The sequence below is a fragment of the Sander lucioperca genome, chromosome 24, assembly GCF_008315115.2.
Source record: "Sander lucioperca isolate FBNREF2018 chromosome 24, SLUC_FBN_1.2, whole genome shotgun sequence".
In the NCBI taxonomy this organism is placed as follows: domain Eukaryota; kingdom Metazoa; phylum Chordata; class Actinopteri; order Perciformes; family Percidae; genus Sander; species Sander lucioperca.
Window position 1 is genome coordinate 6,112,815 of NC_050196.1, and position 9,329 is coordinate 6,122,143.

Below are 9,329 nucleotides of genomic sequence, written 5' to 3' on the forward strand. Positions count from 1 at the left end.
GCATGATGTCATCACATGAAACGATGCAAATTAAATAGCTGTGGGGCAAGAAGCTTAATGGTCCTAATGCGATGAGGCAGAACTGTATATACATTCCCAGTCACAACATACATATGTTGAAAGAAGTAAAGGTTATACATCAGTCAACACTGTCTGCACTACTTCCTCATAGTGAAACACGCAAACCCGCTGATTCCTGCTGGAACCAGTTTCTTAATGTGGTGACTACTCTCCTCTCTCTCTTAAGACCACCTCTGAATTTTTCTGTCTGGCTGTTAATCCGGTCGTCTCAGAGCCTGCTTTGAGTCGGGGCTGCAACTCCAATGTTCCTCTCCATCTTTGGTGGATGGTTTGAGAGTTTGGCAGCCAGATACAAAAGGTTCTTGAGACGACAGATTGTCTTCATCCCTTCATTAAAGCCAGCAAGCAGTTCTGACACGACGTTTTCTAAGAAAATCCTTTAGCCCTCTCACTTTTCCTGTAAGGTCTTGACTGTGTCTTACTGACGGATAGTTGTGAAGTGAAATCATGAGACAGCTTAATTGGCTGAATATAGAGCCAAACGTTTAACTTCTCAGATTAACTCAAGAATGTACAGCACATCTCTTTACGCCAGTATGAAACTTCGGATTAATGTCACTCAGAAAACGACTGTATGGGTCAATTATGCAAGAGGCTTATAATGATCCACAATTACGTTTCTTGCAGCGGCCTCTCGTGGCTGTAGTAGTTATCATGAGAGCAAACGAGGCAGTGAGGTGACAAAGTATATCAGGTAACACAGGACTTTCCCTCAGAAGACGTGTCCATGTGAAACCAAAAGTCAACTGTCATTTTAAAAATGTAACTGAGTTTTAAGGATCTTAGTCCGTGACGCAATGACGTCACAATGATTAAGGTCACATGATTAAACTGCCACCGTGCGTCAGTAATTAGAATGGTAGTATGTGCCGTTTTGGGAGTCTTTGGAAATCAACCTATAATGTTGTTTAGGTGTAAGGATGTGTTGCGATAAATATGAGTGGATGTGAGCTTGAGCCACCATTTTCAATGTGAGAACTATTTCGCTTCACTTTTGTGACTGGGAGCCTATAATGCTTTTTTATTTCAATTCCAACCTTGGTAATGAAGTAATATCTTACACTGGGTTTTTCCACGTTTATATTAACCTGATGCGCCAGATGGTTTGTTACACAGAACCATCTGAGAAGCGGTCATTGGAAACTTTTTGGAAAAAGGGCAGACACTTTCAAAAAGATACCTGGCTGTGATTGGATAAACCATCTTTCTATCATGTCCACCATTGTTGTTTTGAATAAACCGTCGTGGCTGTCACACACATTTAAACCACACCCGTAGCTGCCAGTAGTTCCTCAGGACGCTGATAGGTCGAACAGCTGGTTGTTCGGACACAAACCTATTACTTGAAGTCTGACAAGATGGGGTTTCCTGTGATATGTGATTCCGCGATTCCCGCGTGATATCGCAAGAATCCAGCTGCCATGCAAGGTAACATTTTTTCAAGCATGAATCTAAGATGCACTTTTAGTAGTACATCTTCGGAACATTGTAGCTTCACCATGGCAGACCTATGTCAATAACATCCGCTATTGCATAATTACGTAGCTGAGTGTAAGTGCGGTCGGAGAATCTCTTAGGACCTTGGTTGTATTTTCCTTAGTCCTCATAAAATTTCCTTGACATCTTTTCTTGACCTCATTACGTTTTCCATCAAGGTCAAGTGAAGGAATGCAATTTATTTATCTATTTGACCGCAGTCAGAATGAAACTAAGAACCACCTATGTGCTAAAGTATCTTCAACAATCCAAAAACCAGAGTTCAGAGACAGTGTCACAGCTGTTTTACTGTCTTACTGCTCTGACAAATTGTCCAAAAACATGCATTTAATTAAATCACAACAAATCTGTTTCCGATGAACCATAACCATGCTACACACGTGCTTGTAATATCAAAATGTATTTCTACGCAAGAACTTGGAGAATTCTGTTGTCACTTTAAAGTGACTTTATGTAACTTTTAAATGTTTCTGAAACTGTTTAATGTTCCATCTGATCATCATAAATGACCTGTAACGGCAAACAAGACTAACAGTGAAAAGAACGCTATGTTTATTTAGCTTTTATTAATGCATTTGCCAGGGTCCGATTTTTCCCGCGAAGTCACAAAATGATTTAGGGCAGGTAGAAGGTGCTACAGAGCACACATTCTGATGGGTCACAGAGTTCGGTGTAACACTGGAAAAGCCTGTGTTAGTGAACCAGCCAGGTTAAAGGTAGCAGGAGATTTCTTTATATAGACCTAATTGTATTTTAATTTTATTTTAGAAGTTATCTGCTGTAGTTATGGCTGATACTGGGGCAGGGCTATCACAGAAAAGAAGGAAATTAAACGAAGAACAACTAAAAGCTAAAAGGGAAAGTGAAAGACAATGGGCGAAATCCGAGGCACACTCAGTCGGGCTTTCAACAGATAAAGACAGTTACGGGATTGTAAATGATTCAAAACCGACCCCGAATTTGCCCTCAGGTATGTAGTATGTCTATTTCATTCATAAAATAACTTTACAATGCACGATGTGGTTGTACGCCAGTAGCCAACATCAAATTACATCCCCCTTCCATTTAGCGTGGACATTTTATTCCTTTTAGTCTGTCTTTGTGTTGGCCTACTATTTTCTTTTCACTTGTCCCCCTGTACTTGTGTAACGCGTCCTTGGGTTTCATGAAATACGCTATATAAGTTATTACTACGTTAGTTGCTACAACAATCTCTTAATGCTTTGGCTCCTGACACAGTGACAGTGATAACGTTACCGGTTTATCTCACGATACATCCAAAGTAGGCTAAGTTACCGTATACAACACTTGAAATGCAACGATGCATCTGTAACTGATCTCTTATTGTAAATGAATGCTTTTCTGTCCGAGCAAAATATTCATCGCGACTATATGACCTCCCAGTAACGCTAACTCAGTAATATACAGTGGGCAATAAAGCACCGTGAAGAAAAGATCTTTACAACAGCAGGTGAGGTAAAAAAAACTACCGCTTTTGTCCAAAGCGGCTGCTAGAATCAACACAAACTGAAAGTTACATATAGCCACTTTAATATAAGATTATCTACTTAATGCAGACAGATACCATGCACCATCTTACTGTTTAGATCCAAAACTACAGACATACTGTAAAACGGCAGATTTGAGAGTTTGACCAAGTAACTTGTTGTAGCTCCATAAGATATAGAACAATTTCAAAGCACTTTTAGCAGAATCTAAGATGCCTGTCTTGAACTGAGTTTGCTATAAAATATATGTAAAATAGTGCCAGTGGAGCCATAATTTACAGTGGTGTAAGGTAAGCTTTTTGAGAAAATAAAGAACCCTCACAAAACACTAAACACTTTGCTTTAAAAAATGTCAATTGCGCAAATCAAATATTATCTTTAACATCTTGCAGTGAGTAAGCCATTCACTGTAGCATGCAATGTGGGACAGCTTGTGAAAACATAATAACACATAACAGTGGTCATGCCACTTAGAGTTCGAAAGGCAGCAGAATACTGTTTATTCATTTTGTCACCGTATGTTTTCCTTTTGGTGAAATCAGGCCAATTACAGAGCAGACCAAAGCACGCCAGTTCCACATGATATCACAGGAAAAGGATCATTAGACGCTAACCGCCTTTACCAACATTTCCTGTAGTCATTAAGTCTCATGTGAAGATAGAAACAGCAGGGTTGTACGGGGGCAAATCACCTCCACTCTGTGCTGCAAGCCCCCTTTCTTGCGGCGTCTGTATCACTTCACCGGAAATTTGTCGACGTGTGGAACGTGTATGGATCCTAGTGTGGCTGTTTTCCTAAGTATGATGCAATCGTCTACTGTAGGTTCAGCAGACCAGGAATAATTAATCATTCTATACCAATTTGCTGGCTGAAGTAAATGGTTGGATTGTCTTTGGCTTTTTGAGTACTGCAGTGCAATTTGACATACTGTTACTCCAATAGATATGATCAGTTTGTAATGGAAATGTTTCCAGAAGTGTTGTTATTAACTTCAATTCCTTGTGTAACAATGGCATTATTCATTTCCTGCATTTCCCATGATGCAGTTCCCATAATGCAGCCCCAAAGACAGGTAGAGGCTGTTCTTATTTTATTTAAAATGTGGGCATATGGAGGTACATATATATATATATATAAAAGTAGCCACATATCCTGTTAACAGAGCATTACTGATGCTACTAGTGGAGGTACACATGTGTCAGGTAATCAATAATTTGTGCCAAATAAGAGTAGAAATACAACAGCGAAACAGGTGCAGAAATGTCAGCGATTTACTTCCATAAAGTTGCCATAGACAGATATAAGAAATAGTCAAAGAAAAGCTACAGATATCTTGACTTTTAGTCCCTAGACTAAGCTCCAGCAATCCAGCATCCTACACTTCCCATAATGCAACTCAATGGACTGTTTTGTCCACAAAGACTTCATAAAGAGAAAGCACCATTGAAAAAGTCTCCATCAATAGAGCTATTGTGCAGTTTTATGGCTTCATATCCCTGTGTTCCTACAGCACGATTAGAGTAATAACATTATGAAAAATGGTGAATATGATCCATAAATGTTTACTTTTTCTAATTCTCTGGATTCTGTCAGTTACCAACTCCTACACACAGCCTGGCTGCTGCCTGATGCTCATATATCCACTCACAAAAATGCAAATACACACCTGAACACACCTGCCTGCCAAAAAACCCTTTATAAATAAATTTGACTGTACTAGACGGTAATTACATTAAAAGTACTGGACAAATGTGTAACTTTTGGTTTTACTCCTATTTAAAAAAAAAAGAAGTACTTAGACTTTAAGACTACACACTTAATTTGGTCAATTTGTCAATACTGTCTTTTTATTGGATAACACACAGTGAAATTAATGGTCCACATTACTGCATATTTTACATATTCTGGAGGTTAATAAACATTTCCTATAACTGTATGAAATTAATGTAATCGCAGAATAAACACATTTAGTCACAATAGCATATATTCTTGCCAGAATACCAATCATTTATGACAGATTAAAATCTAACGTTCCAATCAGTTTCCTCTCTTTAATTTTGGAATAACATGGGTCATTCATGGTCTCTAATAATATCTATACTGAAGATAAAATGGTGTATCTTTTCCACGGCATATGCACAGAATTATACTTTCATCCACATATGTCAACTATGTTGTCATCTGACTCTGAGCACTCTTCATCGGCCTTGGGCATGAAGGTAATCTCTGTCCATCAAGATTACTGCATGTAAAGGAGAGAATACCACAGCTTTAGGAGAGCCTCCCTCTCAAATGTTCTATTTATTTGGCTGTAAGTTTGAGCCAAATGCTTTGGTTTGAATTTCATGCCTCTGCTGCCCTTGGATCAGGTGCCAAATATGTGTGGACTTGAAACCCCCGGTGCTTGATGGTGGGAAGTAAATGAATCAATTTTAGGTGGAACCGGAAAAAAAGAGCTTGCTGACAGCTTGAAAAGCCGCTGAGTCATTGTCTGTTCATGTAGTCTGCAGTCTGGCCAAAGTCTGGGCCCACTGGGTTTGAGGAAAATGTTTGAGTTTGCCCTTAAGAGCTCAAAATGAAGCTTGTTGCAGCCCCTTCTTCTTTGACAGGGTCACGTTAGACATACACAAATATATGAATATATTGGTTCCAGAGGGGAAGCCTTGACTTCTAGGCATTCCGAGAAGGCTCAACATATCAGCATTTTAAATGTCATATTTAACATATTTCAATTAATGATAGATAATTCTCTCTTTTAATTCTAATTTTAGCTTGATTTTCAATCAAATTTGCTTCAGAAATGACAGTGTTAGTGTCCTAAAACCTTAAAAATAGATTTATCCAATCAGATTTTGTTGTTGTTGTCTCTAGGCAGAAAAAGGGTTGCAGCTCGGTTCCTTATTGGTTAAGACTTGACTGGGACAGAAGTCCGGAGCCTGTGTGTTAGTTTAGTAGTTGACGGGTGAATCAGCCAATCACATTTCGCTATTGTGTGGGCGGGATGAAAAAACATTGCCCTACAGCTTCCAGAAGGCCGCAGCGCCTAGTAATTCATTTTCAATGAGGTGAGCAGGCAGGTAGGGGGGCGCGGGCAATCTGACAGGCGGAGCGACAAGCGAATTCCTACGCGAGCAAACGCACAGTACAAATCAATGGACGAGACACTTCGCTCTCTGTGAGTTCCCTAAAATATAAAACTGTTTTCTAAACAGCAGGGCTCTTGCTTGTCAAAGCATATAGGCACAAGACTGGATGTATCAGGTAACGTTACATAATGTTATAGTTTGAATTACGATTATGCTAATTTATCTAACTTTAGCTATATCAACTATAGCAGTGTGGGTAGGAAAGACTAGGATTGCTACTATTTGTTATAAATCAACATGTGATTAGAGATAAATGATACCACAGTCAACTAATCAGTTGTACTGGCAGGGATATAGTGGTGTGTGTGTGTGTGTGTGGTTCCATTGTTCGCTGTGTATCGGCGATTTTTACAGTGTGCTGCTGATGATAAATGTGTGTGTGTGTGTTCACCTAAGCTAGTTGAAGTCCTAGAGCTATCATATAGCATTATGTGTACTCCGTGTCAGTTTTGGGTTGTCTTTGCATGCAGCTTTTCAGACAGACATGTTGGGAGAACATGTTGAGTTCCTCATGTGAATGCTGTTTGACTAAGACCAGACAGATGTCTCGATACAAACTCCCCCACACCCACTTAGCAGCCCACACTGTACATTCAGCCCTGTGGGAAAATATTTATTAAATATTCAAAAATAATTATTTATATTTATTTAAATTTTGAAAAATGGATATGATGTTTTTTTTCATTCATTTATCATGAATTAAGTAGTATTCAAGACTGCAGCCTCGTTTATTGGCGTAGTTACATATAATAGCTTGAGTTTATATGCAAAGTATACTAATCTTATCAATTTGCCTATACTGTTAAATAGAGCAAGGAATTTTAACATATTGACACATAAATGAGCAGGAGACCAGAAAGGTTTCAACACAAAGATGTGATTATTTCACCCTCCTACTAGTATTTATTTTGCAATGCACTTATATAAGGATCCAGACAGCATTAAACAGTACATAAACATGATTTTAATAGCAGGCACTTCCTTTGAGAGTGGTAGCAGAGCAGTGCAATGTGGAATCAGAAATTAGCCTTCAACAAGAAGTCATGTCCAGTTGATTTACCCTGAGATGGGAAACTCTGAGTTTTCGGTTCCAGAACAGCTGATATGAGTTGGTTCAATCAACTCGGAGTAGGTTCACACGCGTGCACCACCACAATAAAAAGGCAGTATGAATGGAGCCATGATACTATGATTCACCATGGCAACAGCCACAAGCAAGCGGGTCGGCGGAAATATTCATGCGCACAAACAGCGAGTTTGAACATGCATTTCGTTAAAAAAGCAAGACAGCGGCTGCTGCTGCGAAAGAGAGAGAATTGGTGTGGGAGACAATTGCTGCTCGAGTCAATGCGTAAGCATTAACAGTGTATTAATTTCATATTTAATCACAGTTAACTTATAATATTACTGGTGAAAACTGGAATTGTATTACACCTATAATGTCATTTGGGTGCAATCCTGCGGGCGAAAAAGTAAGCTACTACTATATCCCATTCTGAGGCTGCAGCACCATGATCATTAACAGAACTATAATGTATAATCCTTTATTTCGTTTTGATGGCTCTTACTGGTTTGTGTCCAGGGAACACTACAAACACGTTTCAGAGCGAGTCACACTTTTCTGATGGCTCTGCATACAGTGGCTTTACTATTGTATATATGTATATATATATATATATATATATATATATATATATATATATATATATATATATATATATATGTTATAAAGAAAACTGCAAAAAACGTAATGCAACACAAAGAATCTGCTTGGATGTTAAAGCATGTCCACGATGGTGGATGTTAGTGATATGAGGACGGATAAGGTATCTACATATTTGATGGACTGTGAAAAAAAATACCTCTCAAATCGGTTATGTGGAAATGAAAATACATTTAGTCGGGACTCAATATCATCTCCCGACGTAAACTCTCTGTGAAGTAATACAGCTTTTTCATCAACGGGATCGTCGACAAAAGGACATGACATGTTTGAGAAAAAAAACGTTTTATAATCTGCCTAACATAAACCAATACGTTTTTTTTATTCATCATGCAGATAACAAACTGCATTAAAATGCGCCTGATAGCCTACAGACTGAATGAATGAATGAATGAGGAAATGAGAGAGAAGAAACCTTGAGTTTCTCTCAGTCTCCTCCCTCTAACTCGAGGTTTCTTCTAAGAAAACCTGCTCCTGACCAGGTTAGGTTCACAGACTCAGTTACCATAGTAACCAACTCTGAGGTTAAGTTACCTCTCTTTCTGAAACGGAAAACTCAGAGTTTCCCTCATCTCAGGGTTAACAAACTCAGAGTTTTCACTAAACCTGCTTTCTGAAACAGACCCCAGGGAATTGAATACATGTTTGCTTTGAACTCCATACAAGTGTTATACTCTGCATTCCCACACTCTAATAAAATCATGGCTAAAAATAAGATTAATAACATGTTATAAGCACATTTGTCTCATAGAGGCTTTGCCGTTACATACATTCTGGGTAAAGTTGTATTTTAAGGCCTTGTTTCTCCCACAACTTCTACCAAAGCACAACAAGTTGTAGTTTGACTTGAGTCAACTCAGTTAGCACTAACAAACCCATTGTTGCCTGCATCTAAAACAATGTACCTTCCATATACAGTACTTGTTACCAAAACAGATATTTCTATGATAATAACTATGACTAATATAAATTGTATATAAATCTGTCATGATTCGCTGATGATGAATTACAGGACACAAATGCAGAGACAGCCAGGCAGTGGTGAGCTTGAGGATTTAATAACAATTAAAAGATATACAACCAAAGAAGTCCTCTAGACAGCAGGCAAAAATAATTCCACACAAACACTCAAAACAATACAATAATCTGACAACAGACAAAGACAACACAGAGACTAAATACAAGCGGTAACGAGATGAAACAAGAAAGAGGTGACACTAGGGCTCAGGAACAGGTGAAACACATCAGGGTGGGGCAGACAATCACAAAGGCGGGAAACACAAGGCAGGAAGGAAAACAAGACAAGGGAGAAAAACAGACTACAAAATAAAACAGGAAACAGAAACATACACAACCATGACAATATCAGCCCT